Source organism: Rhinopithecus bieti, unplaced genomic scaffold, assembly GCF_001698545.2.
Source record: "Rhinopithecus bieti isolate Rb0 unplaced genomic scaffold, ASM169854v2 scaffold_13352, whole genome shotgun sequence".
Lineage (NCBI taxonomy): Eukaryota > Metazoa > Chordata > Mammalia > Primates > Cercopithecidae > Rhinopithecus > Rhinopithecus bieti.
Genome location: NW_016808026.1, coordinates 3433414 through 3442344, shown reverse-complemented (window position 1 = coordinate 3442344; position 8931 = coordinate 3433414).

Sequence of the window (8931 nt, the reverse complement as noted above, 5' to 3'; positions counted from 1 at the left end):
TAACCAGTTTAAAAAAAAAAAAAAAAAAAAAATGGGGAAGATTCATAGCAACCAGTCAGAAGGGGTCCAGTCAACCTCAAGTGGCATGATAGGAAAGTCCCCTCTGGTTTAACTCTATAAGGAAAGTAACTTCAAAATGACCAATCCACTTTCTGTTTCCACTTCTTTAGCCCTTTTCTTCCTAGAAAGCCCACTCATTCAAGCACCTTTCTGTTTCATAGATGGAATGCTGTCCCATTCATGAGCTGCTAAAAAAAAAAAAAGTCTATTGGGTTTTAAACTGAATTTTTTGAGTATTTGATTTTTGATTTTTTTTTGTTGTGTTGTTTTATAGGTTTTTTTTTGTTTTTTTTTGTTTGTTTGTTTGTTTTTTTTTTTTTTTTTTTTTGAGATAGAGTCTCGCGCTTGCACCCAGGTTGGAGTGCAGTGGCGCGATATCTGTTCACTTGCAACCTCCACCTCCCAGGTTCAAGCAATTCTCCTGCCCCAGCCTCCTGAGTAGCTGGGACTACAGGCATGCGCCACCACACCCGGCTAATTTTTGTAGTTTTAGTAGAGACAGGATTTCACCATGTTGACCAGGCTGGTCCTGACCTCAGGTGATCCTCCTGCCTCGGCCTATCAAAGTGCTAGAATTACAGGTGTGAGCCATCCTGCCCAGCCAGGTATTTGTTTTTTGACATCCCTGGGTGGGTGGTTCCTAAAGTGTTGTCTTCAGAGAAGCAGCATCAATGTTATCTGAAAACTTGTAAGAAATGCAAATTCACAGGCCCTACCTCAAATCCAGTGATACAGAGGATGGATGAGGCTCAGCAATCTGTGTTTTAACAAGCACTCTAGGTGATTCTGATGCCTTCAAGTTTGAGAACTATTGTTCTCAAACCTGATCACAGCAGAGAGTCAATACAGAAAAAAAGTACTAAAAAATGTGATAAGTATCAAAAGGAGGGTAGTAATTCTCAGTTAGAATAGATAAAATATGACATGGCTTCTTGGTGGAGGTCCCAATTTATCAGTGACTTGAAAGATTAATTAGAATTTGGGAATATGTAGTTAATTTTGACTGAATAAAATAGGATATAGGGGATTGACAAAAGAAAATGATAGAAAGAAGTTGAAACTAAATTGTGAATGTCAGCCTAAGGAGGCTGGACTTCTTTTTCTTGGCAGGAGGGACTAACTATGGGTATCATGCCCTTAGGAATACAATACCGCTTGTTTAAAAAAAAATTGAAACTATGTAGTGTCTAGAGTATATTCTTAGGGCTATCTGATTCTGATTTGATAGGAGCTAATTTACAACTCTATAAATTGTAAAAGCTGATAGCAAGGCAAAACAGGTTTTGTCTATAAACAAAGACATTCTTGTCTATACAAATTCAATCCAACAGACTTTGAACTGACTTTCCTCCCCAACATTGGAAGAATGTACCTCCGTCTGTACTTTCCTTTCAGTCATCTTGATCTATAAATATATCTGTTTTTTGAGTTGTCCTTTGAACTGTCTGTAACATCTTACTGGTTCCTTCATTAAGGAATTAAAAAAAATATTTAACACATGTTCATCTTTATTTTTTTTTTTTTTTTTTTTTTTTTTTTTTTTTTTGAGACGGAGTCTGGCTCTGTCGCCCAGGCTGGAGTGCAGTGGCCGGATCTCAGCTCACTGCAAGCTCTGCCTCCCGGGTTCACGCCATTCTCCTGCCTCAGCCTCCCGAGTAGCTGGGACTACAGGCGCCCGCCACCTCGCCCGGCTAGTTTTTTGTATTTTTTAGTAGAGACGGGGTTTCACCGTGTTAGCCAGGATGGTCTCGATCTCCTGACCTCGTGATCCGCCCGTCTCGGCCTCCCAAAGTGCTGGGATTACAGGCTTGAGCCACAGCGCCCGGCCTCATCTTTATGTCTTAATCTTATGTGTTTTGGGGAAAATGATCCTTAAATAGTACTCATTGTTTTATTTCACTGTAGAATCCATTTTGGATATATATACACACACACATTAAAGTTCTTTCTTTTGACATAATTTTAAAATAGCATCATGCTCCTACAGTAGTAGTAGAAGAATTTTAGGTATCTTGAAATGTTAGTATATTTTATAATCACGAACAATCTTTAACAGTAGCAACAAGGTTAGGTAAAACAACCAATGATTTTAATTACAATTCTCTAGCCAAGGACAATAACATTGTACTGCAGCAAAACAAGCTGAGGAGTAGAGCGGTGTGTGGGGCATGTTTGCGGTATGCCAAAGGAATGATTACGATTTGACTACCAGGTTTTGTTTGTACTCACTGAGGGCTAATGAGCAATGGAGAGAATTTTATGCAGGAGCTACTCTTGTGGAGGGAACAGAGAGAGACTAGGTGACTAGCAGAATAAAGAAGAGGAAAAGCAGACAAATATCTACAAAATTGAAAATCATACCCATCTAAGAATGTGGCTTCCTAGAAATAGGGAGCCTGTCACCATGGGCACAGCTAAATGACAGGAATGTAAGGAGCAGTGTCTGAGTGTCAGTGACTCTGCTTCACAGTTGAAACCAAAATTCCCTTCTGTTATTCTACTCATTTATTCCTCCTAATAGGTATTCATTTAAAGAAAAACTTAGATCCTTTGGAGTATCCCATGATGCCCAAACAAATACACCAAAACATAATGCCATATAGGAGAAACTACTTGTATTTGAAATAGGAAGGTTTCTGGAAGCAAATTTTTGCTGTCCCACTGACTTGCTCTATAAATACATGACATCTACTAAACTAGTCAGGCATCAGTGGTTCATCTGCAAACAGGATAGTGTGTACCTTTGGGTATGTTGACTGAGTTTATTTTTAGTCTTTGAAAACTATTCTTGTGTTTCTATAGGCAGGAGCCACAAAATATAAGACATACTAGCACAAATACTGCCACTTAGTAAATTGCAAAAGGGTTTGGCTGGTAATAGCTGTGAAATTCCTGTTTTCCCTCCGTTTCCAGAAATAAAAAAAAGATGTGCTTTGCAGTGAGTAAGTACATTACAAGGTTTATATGATATTAAAAGGAATGCCTTTCTACATGACAAACACATACCAGCTTAAAGTGTCTCCTATTGATCACATAACATCAAAAGGCCTTAGTTTGCACTTACAAGAATGAGATCAGTACAGGACTCTATTAAATGCTTGATGTGGACAAGCAGGTAGCTCAACATTCCACTGGTCAACCATTAAAGTGAACTGCCAGTGAAGAATGCCATGAGAGTAAGTACAGGGCTAGAACAGAGCCATCGTCAACTGCTTTTTAAGAAAATCATAACTAAGGCATTAAATCTAACACAAATGGCCCAAAGTATTCACAAGTACAGCATCTACCATAGAATCATTTTTGTGAAAGAGAACTTGAAAGTTTTTTAAAGTCTTCTGGCTTTTACCAAGACTATATATAAAACTGCCCCAGACCAGTGAATTTGTCCTATTGTAAAAAATCCTTTGGAGAAAGATTTTCTGGCATCCCTTTAAGTGATTAATCACTCTTACTATAAGAAACTTCTTTCTTATAGTTATTTCTAAAACTCGGGGCCAGGTGCAGTGGCTCACACCTGTAATCCCAACACTTTTGGAGGCTGAGGCGGGCAGCAGATTGCTTGAGCTCAGGAATTTGAGACCAGCCTTGGGAACATGGCAAAACCCTGTCTCTACTACAAATATAAAAATTAGCTGGGTGTGGTGGTGCATGCCTGTAATCCCAGCTACTTGGGAGGCTGAGGCACAAGAATCGTTTGAACCCGGGAGGTTGAGTTTGCAGTGAGCTGTGATTGTGCCACTGCCCTCCAGCCTGGGCCACAGAACAAGACTTTGTCAAACAAAACAAAACAAAACAAAACAAAAACACCTCTCCTGAGGCATAAACCCATTTCTTTTAATCTTTAAAATAAAAATAAATTTATGAAAAGCTCTATAATATACTCAAAAATAGAGGAGTAGAATGGCCAATCACATATATGCAACAATTTTCAAGATTTTCTCATATTTGCATCACTTATTGCTATTTTCTTTGATAAAACACTTTAAAGAAAATTCTAGACATAGGCACTTCACTACGCATGCCTAAATTTTAAAAGATTTGGACATTCATTCATATCCAGTAGGCACCATTATCACACCTAGTGAAATTAACAGTTATTCTTTGGTAGAATCCATGAACAAGTCAATGACCAAATCTCCTCTCTTGGCAAAATATATTTTGCAGCTGGTTCTTTAAATCATTCAAACAAGGTCTACATATTATAACTGATTAAGTATTTAGTCATTAAGACCAGTGCCTCTCAAACTTTAATATGCAAATGAATCACTTAGGGATCTTAAGATTCAGTAGGGTCTGGGCAGGGCCAGAGCTATTGCATTTTAACATCTCCCAGGTAGTGTCAATGTTGCTGGACTCAAAGTGGACCACACTAGCAAGATCCTAGCAAAGATCCTTGCAAATGCCCATTTTTTGTTGCTGTTGTTGTTGTTGTTTTGTTTGCATGCCAAGAGCTTGTTACAGGAATAGGTCAGTTATCTTGGTCTAGATTTGCATGTTTACTTCCATATGGTATTATTTAACTTATTCCTCCTTTATTACCCTTAATTTCTAATTAAGTAAATGATGTTAAGTCTAAAAAACTTGAATAGATTCAAGCTCATCTTTTTTGGGAATAATTTATTAAGGAGATATGTGATTCAGTTAACTATTTGTTCTATATGAATATCATCTTTATACTTCATAATAGTGTTAAAAGAATCATATAAAAGAGTTGTAAGAGTCTACAGTCATATTTCTGTTAGTCCACTTCCACCTCCATCACTTACTACTTGTATGACCTTAGCAAGTTACTTAATTTCCCTAAACCTCAGTTTTCTCATCTGTAAAACTGGTATAATAATAGTACCTACATTATAGGGTACATGGCAAGTGATCAATAAATATATGCTATTATAACTTGATTTTGTAACCTTTTCACTCTGAGCTAAAATATTTTAGTTGTTGGGACCTTTCTTCTAAAACTAACTTCTCAGCCCTTTGTTCATTTGAGGCTCTCCTATTAATCAGCCATAGCTTTGCATACCACAGAACTAGGCAGGACCCTCAGAGAGGCATATTGTTAGTTTTTGGAGGATTTCCTTTTCATGTTTTAACTTATCTTTCATGTTATAATGGCTCGTAAAGCCTACAAATAAGACTTTCAAAAATCTTATGTTAATGTATCCAAGTAAGTATTTCAAAGAGTTCTTGGTAGTTTCTCATAGAAAATTTGTAACAAAATGGTACTATGTGAAATGGTTCAAAATAATCCTAAGGTGGGTGTTAGAAAACTAAGAGAGATTATTGTCGATTCAGGTGAATTCAATATGAATTATATAGCCTTTTTGTATGTCATTATTAATAAGGAAATTGCTGAAGTTAAGCATATGGGACCTCTGATATTTCCTTATCTTTATTAAGCTCCTGCAGTTTGGAGCTAATCCCTAAATTAAACTTGACACTTTGGGAAATCTAAGAAGCTACAGAAGGAAGCCTAGGATGATCCAAAATAGCAATGTACATTCTGAATTGTCTTATGACTTTAGGAACATAGTAGATGATTTATGTGAACCTGAAGCCTGCAATTATAAGTTGACACCATGACTAGGAAATTATTCCTTTCTTTGTAATAAATTCTATCAGCAGAGAGTAACTTTGAGCCACCTTTCAAAAGAAGCAACTGCTGGCCCAGATGATCAGGGCCAAAATAAATTAGGCAATAAGCCCAACATTGTTCTACACTTTGGTCTTTTCTTTTTCCTTTTGGGCTTGGTTTTTTCAGGTGCCTTTCCTAGAAGACTATGGCTTTCAGAGATGTATTATCTTACTTTAATGATACAAAGAGTAAGATAAGATGGTAGAATTGACAAAGAGTACTAGGACCAAAGAAAAATAATTGAAGGGAATATTTTGAAACTCAACAACTTTTGAAGAGTTATTTGTAAGACAGCCATATACTAACAGCAGAGTAGGGTAGCGCTATTACCATAAATTTGTAGTGTTTATTATTATGCAATATTTTGTTTGGTTGGCTGTGTTTGTTTATTTATTTATTTATTTATTTGCTGGAGTCTCACTCTGTCACCCAGGCTGGAGTGCGGTGGCACAATCGCGGCTCGCTGCAACCTCTGCCTCCCGGGTTCAATCAATTCTCTGCCTCAACCTCCCGAGTAGCTGGGATTACAGGTGCCCGCCACCATGCCTGGCAATTTTTGTATTTTTAGTAGATATGGGGTTTCACCACCTTGGCCAGGCTTGTCTTGAACTCCTGACCTCATGATACAACTGCCTCAGCCTCCCGCAGTGCTGGGATTATAGGTGTGAGCCACCGTGCCCAGCCAGTTGGCTGTTTTTTGAAACAGGATCTCATTCTGTCACCCAGGCTGGGGTGCAGTGGTGTGATCTTGGTTCACTGCAACCTCTGCCTCCTGGGCTGAAGTGAGCCTCCCACCTCAGCCTCCTGAGTAACTGGGACCACAGCCATACACCACTATGCCCAAATAATTTTTTGTTGTATTTTTGGTAGAGACAGGGTTTTGCCAGTTGCCCATGCTGGAATATGCAATATTTTGAATCATACTACACATTGTGATGCAAGTAAAGCATAACTAGACATTGTATGAGAGGCTACAAAATTATATCTAACTTGACAAAAGGCAGAGAAAAATTAAATGAAAAAACAGAGGTATATAAACTGTTCCCCTCTTTTGAGTGCCTGGACCAAAATTAAGATCAATACAGAAGAAGCATTAGCCAACAAGAAAAAGCCATCAATTATTAGATAGTAGAGCATTTAATTTGACAACTTGTTTGATTTTCAGACATTTAATTGCATTTAGCCTGAAATTACTGGTTAAAAGCTGAACATAAAAATGAATTAGATGAAATAAGATTATCCAGAAACAAACATAATAACATTTTTAAAACATGTTCAGATTTTAGGCCATAACAGTCTTCCAAAAATTGTCCATATAAAGATAAAAGACACAGAACATGTTTTATGTAATCACTTGAATAATGGATGCTACTGCAAAACTAGGTATGTGCTTGTAAGACACTACTGGAAGGTAATATTTGTTTTCACATTAAGCTTGAAGAACACTATTTTTTTCTCTCTAAGCCTTTTATTAAAATCTGAAGGGTAGCTCTATTTGGATCATGTTGTATCTTTCTTCATTTTATATCTAGAAAACCTTCTGTCTTCCTAATCTATATTAAGGTTTAGCAAGCATATTAACATTTTCTCAATGAGTATACACTTTTTGGTTTCCTTGTCTAGGATAAGAACTAAAATATTCCCAGGGCCTCTGATTTTATTTCAGTTTTCAAACTAAGTATTTAGTATATTTTTTGTACTGTATCTTGATGAGGGATATAGTAGCATATAAGGTGCTGTAATAAATAGCAGACACAGCAATTTTCTCAGAACTGTACTGAAGGGATTTTTTCAGCTTGCAATTACATCCCTATCTCAGCAATATGTTCTCCAAGTAAATTAACTGAACATCTGTATGACCTAATTAGAATCAAATCTTTCTTAGTAGGCTGATTATGATCCTTTACAACATGATCTACCTCATTACTGGCATATAGTAACCATTTAATAAGTATCTGTGAAGTAAATAATGTAATTAAAACATATTACATGTTCACTTATATCTCACTATAGGCTTACACCATAAAATATTCTATCTTTAACAATTCAATTTATAATAACTTAAAATTAAGACCACAAAATGTTTTGATAGGGATTTTATGTCAGCTAAAGAAAAGACTAATAGATAAATGCAAAGTGGGGTGCTTAAACAGTTCAAGGGTGGATATTTCTGAAGGCTTTACATTGCCACCTTAATTTCGTGTTTCCATATGCAAGTAAAACAACAGGTTCACATCCTCACCTAATGCCATCAAGAACCCCCATAGAATAGTTGTGAGCTTTGAGAAAACCACAGGTGATAATGTGATATTTACATTTATCTCTATTTATAGAAAATATACATTTACATGTTTGTATTTATATTATATTTACATAGATGTGGAAATTAAGGAAATAAAGGAAGGAACTAGGTATAAAGACGAATAGTAATGATCAAACATACACAGTGTTAAGTCAGCTCTTACTCTGATCTAAAAAGCTTCAAGCACTTCCACTCTCTCAGTTCCCCTTTCTGCCTTTCGTCTCTCAACCACTCACATATTGGTATTTCTTACCTTTCATTATTGAACGAGTATTCGACATGTTTAGTCAACATTTTCTTCTTTTCCACTTATCTTTATGCCCAGTAACTAATCCCCATCTCTTTCCAACCAACTCCCAAAAGTCCCTTACACTTTCTCACTGCACCTTCTGCCCTCAGCTGGCACAGGCAGCAACACAGCATGAAGCAGGGTTTTGGTGCTCATTGTCAAGAACCACTGAGCCCTAGAATTAGAAGTGTTAGAAACAGAGAAAGCAAGGAATGTGTTTTTGATAATTCTATACATTAAAAATAATGCCCTTACTAGATATTTTAATCACACATATAAATCTGGCTAATTAAAAGGTTTTCACTTTTTACTCTATGTTTGGCATGCTGTAAATTCTGTAGTAAATATTCTTCCTTGTAACTTCCTCTTTGCTCATCTGCTATCATGTTATTTTGTGTAAATAACCCACTTCCCCTTACAGATGATTTTATCATAGTTTTTACTTCCTGCATGTGCATATGAGCTCTGTTGTGCCTATTAAGTGAAAAGACAAAGAAACCTTACAGCGACATAACAATAAAACACAACAACATAGCACAGAATCAAAAGACTTAGTTTCTAGTCTTATAATAGATGTATAACTCACTGGCCAAGTGTCTTAGGGACTCACAACCTTTACCATTCCCGTGCCCCAGTTTTCTTAGT